Below are 15,235 nucleotides of genomic sequence, written 5' to 3' on the forward strand. Positions count from 1 at the left end.
ATACAAAGCTGTATTACTTAAAATGTAGAGCCATCTGGTCTCCCAGGCTCATAACTTACACAATTCCAGCGCCGATGTCCCTCCGAAGTCATCTGACAGGGGGAGGGGGCTAATGCGCAAGCACTGTAAGCAGTGGTGTACGCACAATACATGGGGCCCCAGTGTGAAACTGATCGGTCTAATTGACAGCAGTCTTAGTCCTGAAATGAAATGAGAAACTGCAATGATTTCCATTGCAGGACTAAGTGGGACAGGAACACTGCACCCAGACCACTATAGTGCTCCATTAAAGGTGTTTTCCCTCTTGGATTAACTTTTTCAGTGCCAGAAAGCAAATCAATTATATTTAGGATGTTGATCACACCCCTTGCAATGAATAGGTTAAACATTTGCTTTGTGTCGTGCTAAATATAGACAGATATACACAATGCACACGTTGGAGGAGGGAATTCCAATAGGTCTGAACTGTTGAGAAATTCCAATCTGGATTTTTTAGGATTTTTTTATCTCACGGTAATTTTTGAAGAACGTGTTCCACATGTGTAAATTTACTTGGGGCAATTAGATTTACATTATACAGGACCACCAGGGAAGGACTACCCAGATACTGGGAAATTTCCCAGTCGGTTGGCATACCTTCAGGGCCAGTGCACGGCTGCATAGAGTGCACCGGCTCGCGGGGCGCGATCGCCGGGTTACCGTCAGGAAGGAACCAAACAGCTTCTTGCAAACCAGGCAGATGAAACAGACAATCTTCTACCAGTGGTCAGGCATGCTACAAGAAGGTAAGCCAGCACAGGAAGGGAATGGGGAGACATATGGAGGGCATAGGCGTGCGCACGGGGTGTGCCGGGTGTGCCTGGGCACACCCTAATCCCCGTGGCATGCCTATGTATTGAGTCCTGCAGGAACTTTTATTTGAGCAGGAACGCTGTGCCCCCAAATGCCCCCTTCCAGCCCCCATGTTTCCCCCTGTCATGGCGGGGGGGGGGGGCAAGAGGTGAAGGACACCCCCCCAGTCGGGTGCCTGTGTCCATCTCAGACGCAGTGAGGGAGCTGTGTGCTCTCTGCTTCCTCTCGCTGCGCGCTGTTTGCTGTAGCTGGGAGCCGGAATACAGCCCGCGCGGCGAGTGGAAGCAGAGAGCACACAGCTCCCTCACTGCGTCTGAGATGGACACAGGCACCCGACCCACTGGACCCAGGGACAAGTCCACGCCAGCACTCCAGGTAGGGAGGCTGGGTGGACATTTTTTAATAAAAAAAAATAAAATTATTTGTATGTGTGTGTGTGTCTGTCTGAGTGTGTGTGTCTGTGAATGTGTGTCTGTAGGTGTGTTTGTGAATGTATGTGTGTGTGTCTGTAAGTGTGTGTGTCTGTGAGTGTGTCTGAGTGTATGGGTATGTGTGTGAGTGTATGGGTATGTGTGTGTGTCTGTGAGTGTATGTGTGTGTGTCTGTGAGTGTATGGGTGTGTGTGTGTGTCTGTAATTGTGTGTGTGTCTGTGAATGTATGTGTGTGTCTGAGTATGTGTGTGCACGCGTATATATATATGTGTGTGTCTGTGTATGTGTGTCAGTATATATATACACACACACACACGTGTATATTATTTTTTTGGGGGGTGGGAAAAGAGTTCCCACACTTTATTCCCCAGGACTTCTCTGGATATGTCCGGATCTCCCCTGACGGCTCACGCAGAGTCGGCGCTATCTGAGTGCCGGCTCTGCTCTTAGCCTCCATGGGCTGGCGGGGAGATCAAAGATCTACCTCACCAACCCACAGCAACACGGAGGGAGGTAGGAGAGGACCTGGGGAGCTCTAGACAGCAGCTCTGCCAGGTTCCTCTCACGAGATCTGAGCCTTGCCACGGCAACACTCAGATTTCGCGAGAGTTAACTCTAGCTCCGCAGGCTAGAGTTCACTCTCCACTGGACCACAAGGGATGGCACATGGCAGCAAGGATCCCCCCTCCCTACATAAGGTAGGGAGGGGGGATATTTACTAATCAGCCCCCACCTCCACAATCCCTCCCAACATACAGCCACACAGCACCTAGACACATACAGCACGCTCACACACACAGTACACTAACCGCACCCTCACAAACACACACAGCACCTTTACAAACACACAACACCCTCACACACAGCACACTAACAGCACCCTCACAAACACACACACACAAACAGCACCCTCACAAATACACGACACCGACACACATTACACACAAACTGCACCATCACACAAACGCACACATCACACAAACAGCACCCTCACACACACAGCACAGTAACATGACCCTAACAAACACACAAACACCCTCACACAGCACACTACCAGCACCCTCACACGCAAACAGCACCCACACAAACACCCTCACCCACATAGCACACTACCAGCACCCTCACACACACATCACACTAACAGCACCCTCACACCACCCTCACACAGCACACTAGCAGCCCACACACACAGCAGTGTATATGTGTATATATATATATACCCGTATATATATATGTGTATTACATATATACACATGCGGCGTGTTTGTGCTTTAGGGTGCACACCCTAATGCAACAGGCTGCGAACGCCTATGATGGAGGGGTAGAGGGGGAACGAGACACACAGTGGGCCTGGCAGAGAGAATGACACAGATAGAAGAGCTACTGGATAGAAATAGACTCACAGAGGGGATAGGGAGGAGAAATAGATAAATAGAGGGAGAAAGAGAAACACAGAGGGGCTGAGGAGAGAAGAAAGAGATAAAGAGGCTGGGGCCAACAGACACACACAAATGGCTTAGGGTAAGAGACATACAGAGGGGCTGGAGAAGGGTAAAAAGGCACACACAGAGAGGCTGGGAGGAAGTAAGGGATGCACAAAGGGGTAAATAATAAACACTAAATCGGGTAAAAATTAAAAGAGGGCATAAGAGACACAACAGAGGTCCATGCTGAAGAAAAAGGCCTCTTATTAAATAGGCTTTTCTTCCAATATATACATTTTGCTAGCAATCCTGCTAACACAATGTAAAGATAGTAAGTTGTAATTGATGTGATTTGGACAGTAATTTTAGTTATATACACACACAAACACAAATATGTATATATACACATGTATATTAATGTGTGTATTAGTAATTTATGTAATTATGCCTATCATATTTACATAAATATTAATATACATGTATATGCATAATACACACAGAAATGTCATTGATGCTCATATAGTTTTGTTTTTTTCAAGGGTTGCTTTTAGTTCTAAATCTGGCTCTGAGCACCACACACCTCTGTACTAGATTATTTTATGCAAACAAATAAGTTTGAATGACTATCTGTTCCTGTCCAAATTAAAAATAATAAAGTTGCGTGCACGCAGAAGTAAATTCACACTGAGACACAGGGTTCAGGTTAATGAAAGAACTTCGGAAAATGTAATGGCTTGGCTTAAAAAGTGGGTGCGCAGACCCTTATAAAGGCATTATTACATCACTAAAGAGTTCAAGATAACAACAAGTAAACATTATTAATTGGTTTAGGTGTTAAGTGTTTAGCTAAATGCCCTCCCATCAAGAGGTGGTGACATCCTTGACACGGGAGTGGGCACAAGATGCAGGCGCCATCTTGTTACCATGAGGTGCTCACTCGATGGGAGGGGTGCTTTGGCAGCCATTTTGAGTAGTTGGCACTGTTAGTTTCAAGGTTAGTTTTCAAGGCTTTTAGTAAATACACATTTTATTAAGACCAACATGTAGGCTAGCTGCTACAATGTTTCATTCAACAGGAATCTAATGTTCCGCTGACGCACATTTCCTTCTAACAAAGCATTCTTTTAAGACAATTTTTATGAGGCCTAATAATTCTACAACAGTCCCCCCTTAAAATGTTAGTTACTAAAAGATAAATTTCATTTGTTAATATCAGAAGACTTGTTAGCCCAAGACAGAGAAACCCCATGGCCGCTAGCTTGGTGTTATTGCAAAGTGCATGTCTATCCCTATCTGACCCTAACTGGCTGCAGCTCATCCGTCAGTACGGTCCTCGAACACTTCACTCCGTGGGTATCCCGCAGTGGCTAGTCCACCACATCTCCCATGGTAGACTAACCCATACAAACGGACGCTGTCCCTAGTTAGTTCCCTTCCTAAAACTTCTGCACTTTATCAGCATAAGGGAGAGTTTGTAGCGGAATACAGGGTGATGTGAGATCTTGATCATCAATTGCCAGATGAGTAAAAGTTGGCGTTGCTTGGTCTGCAGTCTTCTGTAAGAATTTTCTAAGGCATGGGAGGACACAACAAACGAGAAGAGCGAGAACAAAAAGGAAAATTAGTAGAGCCATACCAATATGAACTAAAGCTTTCTGCCATCCGGTCATCCAACCAAACCACCTTTCCCAGGGATCTGTTACCCCAGAATTCCTTTTTAACTCTTCTGAGAGTTTATTTAACTTCTCTATGGCCATAGTGACTTTACCATTTGGACCTGTGTTTTCTGGAATGTAAGTACAACAAGTCATGGTGTCAGGTGGTATTTAGCATACACCCCCCTTTTCAGCTAGAATCATATCTAAGGCCAATCTATTCTGGAAGGTCATCTGGGATGTGGCCTGTAACTGTTCGGCCAGGCCCTGGAGGGCATCCCTGGTGTAATTAACAAAACGCTGTTGGTTGTAATAGATGTAATTGATCCAGTTAAGATTTTTGTTGGCAGTGACTATGGTAAAAAGTGATTCAAACCCTGCAGCAACTTCATCTCTAGCTTTAAATTCATTAGGTACCCCCCTAGGGGACCCCAATGGCATCAATGTAATTGTGGGGGTCAAAACTGCCTTTTACTGGGGCTTCGCGCTTGGCTCTGGTTGGTGTATGTGGAGGACCGTGTGTGTCAGGATGATTATCAGAAATGATATGAATGGGCATGATAACTTTAGCTAGGGCACACTCACCCCACCATTCAGTTTCTAGCCTGGATCTTAACTGCAAATCCCCACATAACCAATAAATATCCCCCAATGACCTGGTATGGTGTTGTAACAGGTGTATAGGAACAGTTCTGTAGGTGGCACAATAACCATTGGAAAAGTTACCCATGAATTTACTAATCCCGTCATAGTTGGTATAACAAGTGTAATTACCCTTGTAAATCGTGATTCCATCTGGGGGTTTGACATTTCCAACTAAGAGGGGATACTCTGCCGTCCATGCTTCGCAGAGGGACCTGTTAAAATCATAGTGGTAGGCAAAAAGACTTAGGAAGCAATTCTCTATCTCCAAAGGCAGAGTTAGAGGAACCGTGCCAAGATGGGGTCGAGCACCACCGCACACATAGCATGCGGTTCTATTATGTTTATTAGCATTATATTTCATCCACTCTAACCATAGATTGATATCATTGAAATCAGTTTCAGCGGCCATGGTATCTTCGAAGGTGGGGTTAGCGATGGCCATCATGTCCTTAAAAGACAGGATATGTGGTTTCAGTGGATTCGGGACCATATGAACAGCCCCTTGCCACTCTGGAGAGTGACAAATATCTTTAAGATAGAAATGACCTAACTTATTATAGGAACCTCTTTTCCAATACATTCCCATTACATATTGGTCAGCATCCTTTGGGCCAGGATGTTCAATATTTAACATTAATTTCATAGGCGTACCTCCTCCAGGCTTTCTTAAGGTCATTCTTTGAAGGAGGGATCTACCATGGTCATCTATTTTAGATAAGGCACTTTTGGGTTTGTAACCCCAGGCAGGCCCAGCATTCCATCCTGCGGCCCCCCAGTGGTTACAGTTGTGCCCCCATTGCTTGTCAACTACACAAACATAGGGGTCTTTTGCATGTGGTATATCTTTATAAATGGTTTGAATCTGTGACTTGGGAAATGGACAATCTACAATGTCACAGTAATCAAAGGTGAATGTGGCTACGCGGGTACATGATGAATTATACCAAAAGGTGTACCCACTAGCATCTTTAGTAATGGCCACTTGCTGGGCCTCAAGGAGACTAATCAAGGGGATGATGTACCAGAGGTACATGGTTGTGCAGAGTCTGCTTCCTCTGGGGCAGGAACCTTCTTGCAATGGGAGGCGTGGATCCAGTTGCCTTTTCCAGCCAACTTGACGGAGGTGGAGGTGATCAGTAGAACTTGAAATGGTCCGTCAAATCTTGGTTCCAAGGTGTGTTTCCGCACAAATTTCTTGACTAGGACCCAATCACCGGGAAGCAGACTGTGGTTTCCTGTGTCAGAATCAGGATCTGGAATTGAAGAGAAAACTTGGGCATGGATTTTGTTTAAAGCACCTGCAAGTTCAGTTACATAATCTACTAAAACATCAGTTTGAAGTTGTAATTGTTGGGGAAAATAGCAACCTAGCCTGGGTGCAGTCCCGAATAGAATCTCATATGGGGACAATGAGGGCTTTCCTCTGGGTGTATGTCTGACACTGAATAGAGCTATTGACAAGCTTTCTGGCCAGGGCATCTTTGTTTCTTGTGACATTTTTAACATTCTAGCTTTTAGGGTACCATTCATACGTTCCACTTTGCCACTGCTTTGTGGATGATAAGGTGTGTGAAAAGCAAGGGTCACTCCTAAAGCAGCCCAAATCTCTTTGGTTACTGATGCTGTGAAGGCTGGGCCTTGGTCGCTTTCAATAACTTCTGGGAGTCCAAATCTACATACAATTTCCGTGAGTAGACGCCGTGCTGTTGTCTTGGCGGTAATGTTAATTACTGGATAGGCTTCTGGCCAGCCTGAGAACATGTCCACTATTACTAGTGCATATTCATAGTGACCACTCTTTGGCATCTGGATGTGGTCGATCTGAATTCTCTGGAATGGATACATGGGTTTAGCCAGGTGTTTTGGAGGGACTTTGGCTGTTTTTCCTGGATTGCATTTAGCACAAATGACACAGGCCTTGCAGTAGTTATTGGTGAGTGTAGTAATTCCAGGTGCTTCGTAGTACTTCTGTACAAGAGCATTCATCAGATCTTTTGATAAATGTGCAGGTCCATGTGCCCATTGAACGACTGCTGGGTACAAATTCTTAGGGAGGCAGAACCTGAGGTTGTTGTAGTACACTCCATCCTTTAGAACTGCCCCTTTCTGTTTCCATTTTTGTATTTCCTCAGGGGCAACTGCAGCCTGTTGTTCCCGTAGGATTTTTAGATCAGTTGGAAGAGTCTGCAAGGTAAATATGGGAGTTTCTTCGTTTCCGGACACTCTTCTGTCCACTTCCTGCGGTTCTCTTGCAGCTTTTTTTGCAGCCTGATCAGCCAGATGGTTGCCCTTTGCTTCATCCGAGTCCAACTTCCCATGTGCCTTTATCTTCAAAATGGCCACTTCTTTTGGGAGTAGGAGGGCATCCATCAGCTCCTTGATTGCAGAACTGTGCTTGACTGGTGTATCGGCAGTGGTAAGAAATCCTCTTGTTTTCCAAATTAGTCCGAAGTCATGAGCCACACCCAGTGCATATCTTGAATCTGTGTAGATATTGGCGCGCTTTCCTTCAGAGATCTTACATGCTGAAGTTAGGGCTTGTAATTCAGCCTCTTGTGCAGACATTGTTGATGGTAAAGATGATGACTTGATAATTTCACCTGTTGTGGTGACGGCATATCCTGTGTGGTATTTTCCTTCTTCATCAGCATACCTTGAGCCGTCCACAAACAGGGTGAGGTCAGGATCTATTAGTGGATCCTCGTGCACGGTTGGTAGATGTGTTGTTTCCATTTTCATCTGTTCAAAACAGTCATGGGGCGCTTCTGGGTCATAATCGTGCTTTATGACCAGATCTTCAAATTCTTCTTCCAGAAAGTAACGTGGCCATGCTTTTACATGTTCAGTTGATGGGTATTTGACAACACCTCTTTCTTGGAGCTGTGATTCATCCATGGTGCCCCATAGTTTTGCCATGGGCCCGAGATCACCCCATGACTTAGTCTTTGATTTGGTGACAGGGACATGTGGAATGGCTGTGTCCCAATGGTGATACAGGTGTTCAAGTCCAAGTGGTAATTGGACTAAAATCATACTGTTGCCTTCAGTATCACAGTAAAAATCTTGTAGAGTGAGCTTTACCTCAACTAATTGATAGAGTTCATCTTCATAATGAGGGTCAGGGTTAATGGTTGGTTTGTACCACATGGTGCAGAAAGCATATTCTGGCCCATCACAGAATGGTAAATTGGGGTGCATTTTTTTAGTAGTGTGGCCAAAAAGTAGGACATAGGACTCATCCATGATAAATCCATAGTAGCTACCCCCCTCAGGGAGTGGCAGAAGAGTGGACGGATTCAGAACCTGACATCTTTGAAGGGTGACATTGTCAGGTAAGAGGAGACGGCATTGGAGACGAAGGTGTCTAGCAGCGGTGACAGGCTTGATTTGGACCTGGTTAATTATGGCAGAAATATCATGAGGTGCCAAAACAGTTAGAGAGTGGCCAAGAACCAGGTCCCCAGTGCTTTCAATAAGTTCCTGAGCGGCAAAGACAGCTCGAAGACAAGAGGGAGTTCCTCTAGCCACGATGTCCAGTTGGCAGGAGAAGAAGCCAATAGGCCTTTGACGTCCACCAGGACCATGTGCTTGAGTGAGGACTCCTGTAGCATGGCCTTTTCTTTCGGACACAAATAATTTGAAAGGTTTGGTGTAGTCTGGTAGGCCAAGGGCGGTAGTAGAGGCAATGGCACGTTGGAGAGTGTAGAAGTTATCATGTGCTTCAGAGGAGAGACAGAACGGATCTGATTTGAGAGCATCATACAAAGGTTGCATGAGTAGGGAGGCCTCTGGAATCCACGCTCGGCAGTAGGAAATAAGGCCTAGAAAGGCGTGGAGGGATTTTGGAGTTCTTGGAGGCGGAATGGCCAAACCTGCTCTGACCCGATCACGGGTGAGGTGTCTAGTGCCATGGGACAGGCAATGGCCTAGAAAAACTAAATTTGGTTGACAAAATTGTAGCTTGATAAGAGATGCCTTACACCCCTGATCTGCAAGATAACAGAGGAGATCCAGAGAGAATTTTTCTGTTGTGGGGATGTCATCTCCACAAAGGAGCAGGTCATCAACATATTGGAGCAGGACAACCTCGGGGTGGTCAGATTGCCATGGATCAAGGATGGAAGACATTGCCTTTGCAAATTGACTTGGTGAATTTTGTGCCCCCTGGGGCATAACAGTCCATGTGTACTGTTGTTTTTCGTGCTTGAAGGCAAACAGGTCAATCACTGTGAAGTATCTGGCAGAGGGTGGAACGCCTGAGAGGAGTGTGTGCGGATTGGGCACAATTGGGGTGTCATTTACTGCTCGAAGATCCTGGACCACTCTGTATTTTTCGGGTTCACCCTTGGGTGTCTTCTTCTTCACAGGAAATAATGGGGTGTTACATGGTGAATCGCACTTGACAAGAGCCCCTTTCTCTAGAAGTGCTTGGACTTGTTTTGTGATGGCTGCAGCTTGTGCTGGTTTCAATGGATATTGAGACTTCCTTGGTAGTTTTGCTCCTGGAATTAGCTTTACCATCACAGGTGGGACTTTAAGATGGCCTATGTCCTCTGGGCCTGAAGACCATAGCTTCTTGGGGACACCTGTCATTAGAGATTCTGGAAAATTGTCCCTCAGGGCCTTTGCATCCCCATGGGGTTTTTCTAAATGGAGCATCAACGGCAGGGAGCACAAGGCTGAGGTATCTGAATCAGACAGGGGGGGAAGATAGTTCCACCTGGCCGTCTGGTATAAAGGTGATAGATGCTTGTAGGCGGGAAAGGACATCAGCACCTAACAGGTTGATGGGGCAGGTGGAAGACACCACAAACCGGGCAAGTAGACTGGGACAGTTGCCAACCCGTAAAGGAGTAGTTAAAGGACTTTGTCTTGGGAGGCCATCTACGCCAACACAAGAGACATCGATATTGGAAAGGAATGAAGAATCAGGCAGGTCTTGTTCTCGCAGAACACTTCGGGCTGCACCTGTGTCAACAAGGAATGTGGTAGGGTGACCCTCAATAGGTAAAGTAACAGTGGCTAGTGGCCCCCCTTGTTCCCCTGAAGACACTGCCATAACAGGGGTTAATGACACAGGCTTGCCAATTTCCTAATCTTCTTGAGTTCAATCAGGTAAGGGGGGTTTTAGAGCCTTTGGTGCAGATGTAGGCTTAGTCTCCGCCTTGTCGGCATATGGTTTTTGGTATTTCCAGGGCTCAGGGCACTCATTCTTGAAATGGCCCTTGTCCCCACAATTAAAACAGAATCCATCTGCGGCTTAGTGCCTTTTGGGACAGGGCGTGACACCATAATAGGAGAAGAATTGGACTTTCTAGGATTCTGTGCTGACTCTAGTCCTCTGGCAACTAGAAGCAGCTTATCCAGAGGAACCACTCTATGTTCAGGGCGTGCGGCAATAATACCCTTGCGTATAGAGTCTTTGATGCCTAGGACAAAGGCACCAGAAAGCATCTGGGAGTGAATTTTGTTGCTGAGAACACTTGGAAAAGTCTAGCATGAAACCTCTCTACAGATTCACCTTTTTCCTGAACAACATCATTAAGGCCAGATGCTTGGTCCGCGAGCTTATCCTTAGCCCAGGCCTTCAGCTGTTCACAGAACTCAATCCCTGATGTATAATCAGTATCACTGACGAGGCAGTTGGTGCAGAGGTGGCGGGCAATGCTAGGCCAATAAGCAAAGACAATTTTTATGAGGCCTAATAATTCTACAACACCTCCAACAGTCATGGTTTCTGCAGGTCTGTCCCAGTATTGGGTTCTGTCCTGCTGTACCTAGGAATGCTATATACACCATGTTTTTTGTTTGTTTATTTTTTTTAGGGACACATATCTTTCTTAGCTTTTTTTTTGTTATGGGTCACACTCACTTTGAATTCCCCAAAATTCACATTTGACTGAATAACCCTCTTACAAATATGACTATGGGAACGACACAGACTAATACTTGTTCCATGGACTATGTAGAATATTTGAAAGAAGCCACCCCAGGGTTAATAATCAGAGGTATTGACTAAAGCATTATGGTGACTAAAGTATGATTTGCTGGGAATTCATAGGAAATGTAAAGTGGATTTCAAATATCAGGCCACAATATCTAAATAATTTTTTTTTTTTTTTAAAAAGACGTCATTTTTCCAATCTGGCTATTTTTGCCTAACATGTTTAATTCACCTTGATTTCACAATTCATACTTCACTGAACAAACGGCTTAACATTTCGAGAGCTCTGTAGGCGTCTGAAACAGTTTAGTAGGAGTACAATGCGTTCGAAATGGAATTCCTGTCATAAAAGAATTATTAAATGGACAATATCCAATATAATCAGGCAATTCTTTCAACTGCTTGTAAATTTGATTACAGAGAGAATTTCGATTTAAAGGGACACTCTCCCAAAGCACTTCAGCTTGCTGCTTTATGTTTGAAAAGTGTTCTTTCATTTTCTAAAAAGTGCAGATTTCAATAAAAATTCTCACTTTTATAAATTAACCTTTTAAAATTTTTGCAGTCCATGATTGTTAATTTTTATTATTGTTCTCTAAATTGGACAGCTATTGTCAGATAACCAGGAAGTGAAACATTCACATTATAAGGCAGGCAGGCAGGCTTTGTTTTTCATCAGACCAGGGGGAAATGGCTTGACAAAAAAATAGGGAGGAAAGCAACACTGCCCGAGTACACAAGTACTGCATTCCAATGACAACAGTTCATAGAAATACACCCCCAGAAACATACTGTATACAAAACATTCTTACATTCAAACACACAAACACAGCCCTGCAAGGATGGGCAAATGGTACATCCCCAGCTGGCATAATACCGTGGGTTTTGTATGACAGATCGGGATCTACCTTTTGGCCATCCTTGAGCCCAAGAAAAATTTCTTGCACTGCTCAGGGCTTGCAAGCCATCTGCCATATGAAATAGTTTTAAAAAATAAATAAGCCTTTGGAGGTCAATATGACCCCTACATCAGTACAAGGGAGGTTTTATGCCTCTCCCATGCCCCCACTCGCCATGCTACAAGTGGGTGCATTTCTGCTAAACAGTGAGCAGCCAGTGGCTGCTTGCAATAACAAAGGACTAGGGACTGGGCAGATCTTGCTGCCTAGTTTCTAGTAATGTACACCTCCCCAGTGCCCACATCGGGTAGGGGCCCTAACTTGTAGAAAAGAAGATAAATCACTCTCCACACCCCTGTGTCCTCATGGTGGGGCAAACATTTTTAAAAAAATAAGGTGAGCACTATAATTAAAATGAGCGGGGTCACTTATTGTCTCTCCCAGCCCCCACCCGTGGGTCAGCAGATGGGAGTTCTAATTATCATATCAGATAATGACCCAATGTGTGTCCCCAGATCCAATCCATGGGCAGGGGTGGTAGCTTTAAATAAATAGAAAGTGGGTGGACATGCCATTGTACATCTCCATAAAAATGATACTCATCCCTTCTCTCCTCAGATAGCAAAGGATCCCAAAACCCCTAGCAACCCCCCAACCAAATTGAAAATAAAAATACCTGGGGGAAGGAAATAAAACTAATACCTGTAAAAACAAATCTCACACTTACCATTAGATGTCACCTTCCATCCTCTTTTGTTCAGCCTAAAAAAGACCAAATAAAAATCCATTTTGTCCCATTGCAACTTTGAAAATAAAAAACTGGGTCACAAAAAAGCCCATGCAGGGACCGGCTATAGACACCAGAATCACTACATTAAGCTGTAGTGATTCTGGTGACTGTAGTGTCCCTTTATGATCTGTTATATTTGCCATTGAAAATAAAGCTTTGTGAGTTTAAAAAAATAAAATAAAAATGGCTCCTAACTCATTCAGCTGGCTCCTAGATTCAAAACAAATTTGTCAAGCTCTGGTCAAATCAGATCCTTGTAAAAACATGCCAAAGAAGGCTATACAGAGATATTTAATAATTAAGTGCATTAAAATTTCTTTGGTAGATCGATCATTTAAAATTGAGGTTAAAATGGATAGCTTTCAGGCCTTCCGACATTCTCGAGTAGCTATGAAATACAATAAACCTCTGTGTAGACTTGCTGGCATATAACACCCATGGGAATTGTGCAGCATTGCATAAACACTCTCCCTGCAAATCACAATTTCCGAACCCACAAAAACTCCTTAGAGCCTGGCTCCGGAATGTAGATGAGTGAAGTGAATCTAACTGCACAAGATTTAACTTGTCTGATACACACAATCATAAGCAATGTGTCAGCTATTCCAATAAAACCCAAACAACAACGTCTTCACGTAGCTCGTGGGTCTGTTCATATAAATGTAGGAGTCAGTCCATTTTTTATGTCCAAATCCCTCTTTCCCTCCTTTGTATCCGAATGTACTTTTCATTAGAATCTCAGACCGGATTATTTACTACAGTGAAAATGTAAAGTTAATTTAAAAGAAATTTCAAATTTAAGGTCAAGTTAGCTGAAATGGAAAAATTATCTAAGTCAACAATGCTTTCAATTTGGCTGCTCTGGCATTGAATTAGAAATTCACTTTAAATTCTCACTTGAGATATAGTTGCTGTCTGATTGTATATAAAGAGCATCACATAAACAATTCCCATAATAATGAATATTTCAGCTACAATAAAATCTGACCAGTTTAGCGATTGTATTAAAATGCACAGAATTTGTATCTTTTTTTTTTTAATTCTTTATTTTTGTATGTGCAGATAGGTTACAAACAAGCGTGCAGGGCCACGACAGCTACTGCAGGCATATTCAAGGCATTGCAATGAGTGGCATTTTGGTACAGCACGTATATTATTTTTTTTTTAAACATGAAAACAGCGAGTATTGATATAGGTTAGGCTTGCATAATACAATCCGAAGCATTGCTAGGTTTAGTAATATATTTAGCTGGTGAGCATACATTTGTCAGGCTAGGACCACAGCATTACTTGTATTCTAGTAAGATTAGATAGTCGCTATGAAGCGATATTAGGTTAGTGTAACTGTAACGGATCACCTGGCACCCCGACTGAGTACCTCCGTTAATGGATGCTCCTAGTGCTTCCTGAGGACTCCAAGCACTCTGGCAGACACCATAATCACCGAATCCGAGAAACCTTTAAATTCTCCCAAGCGTATGAATGCTGTAGACCATTGAATAGGAACCATACGAATAGGCTTGTACTCCTAGCAGTCAACTGGAACAGCATACAATAAATCCTTCCCCCAATAATGAGACGACACATCACTTTGAGGTTAAAACAGGAACTCTGGACTGGCTCATCCAGCCTGGCTTTTATTACAATAATACACATACAGGCCACACCCCGGGGGAGGCATAAAATAACCAATCACATACATGGTTCAGCCCACACATCCCCTCCCCTCAGATAACATTAAACCCAATTATCCGGTACACCTTTTCAGCCAAGTTCTGGATGTACCCCAAAAACAGGGGGTACACCTTTAAGCCCTTATTCAGAGGGACAACATATTCAAAATTCAAGTCATTCAGATGAACGGTTCGTGAGATATGGGGTTCCAAAGATTTGACCGACCGCATGGGTAAAGGATCCGAAAACAGTTCCATGCATTTTGGCCCTGCGGTCGGTCACAAACAAGGGAATGAAAACAGGCGAATTGCCTGTGTTATAGAGCCTGGAGAGGGTTTGAATGAATTCCCTTGTTTGTGGGGTTCTTTCTACCGAACGGCGGGTCATTCGGTAGTTTCTATACGAATTGCTGGAAGTATGGAGGTCTCAGCGGTGTTTGCCTAGTCAAGTGTCCGATTTTAGTTCCATACACTCGACGGCAAAACACCGCTGTTCGGTAGTTAAAGATGGCCGCCGCCACGTGTTTGTTTCCCGAATGGCGGCCACCCAGAGGACAAAGAATACATTACACTGATTGCCAATTACCCGTTTGCAACATTGTTGCAAACGGTAATTGGAGGCACACTTATTCCTGGGTGGTCTGGTTGTTCGGTAGTTTCACTCAATTTAATGAATGGAGTGATTCTACCGAACAATCAGATGAATGCTGCATACATATCCCAGGTTAAACTTAACACACAAATACACATATAATATTACAGGCAGTACACTAGAATATGTAGCACAGTCTTAAAGGGACAGTAGTCCCAAAAGTCCCAATATGTCCATAGATGCTGTTAAAAGGGCCAGTAGCAGCAATATACAGTACAATATGCCCCAAATAACCCAGGGGCCATAGTCAGCAGGTAGGAGGCTAGCAA

This window comes from Pelobates fuscus, chromosome 7 (assembly GCF_036172605.1).
Source record: "Pelobates fuscus isolate aPelFus1 chromosome 7, aPelFus1.pri, whole genome shotgun sequence".
NCBI lineage: Eukaryota > Metazoa > Chordata > Amphibia > Anura > Pelobatidae > Pelobates > Pelobates fuscus.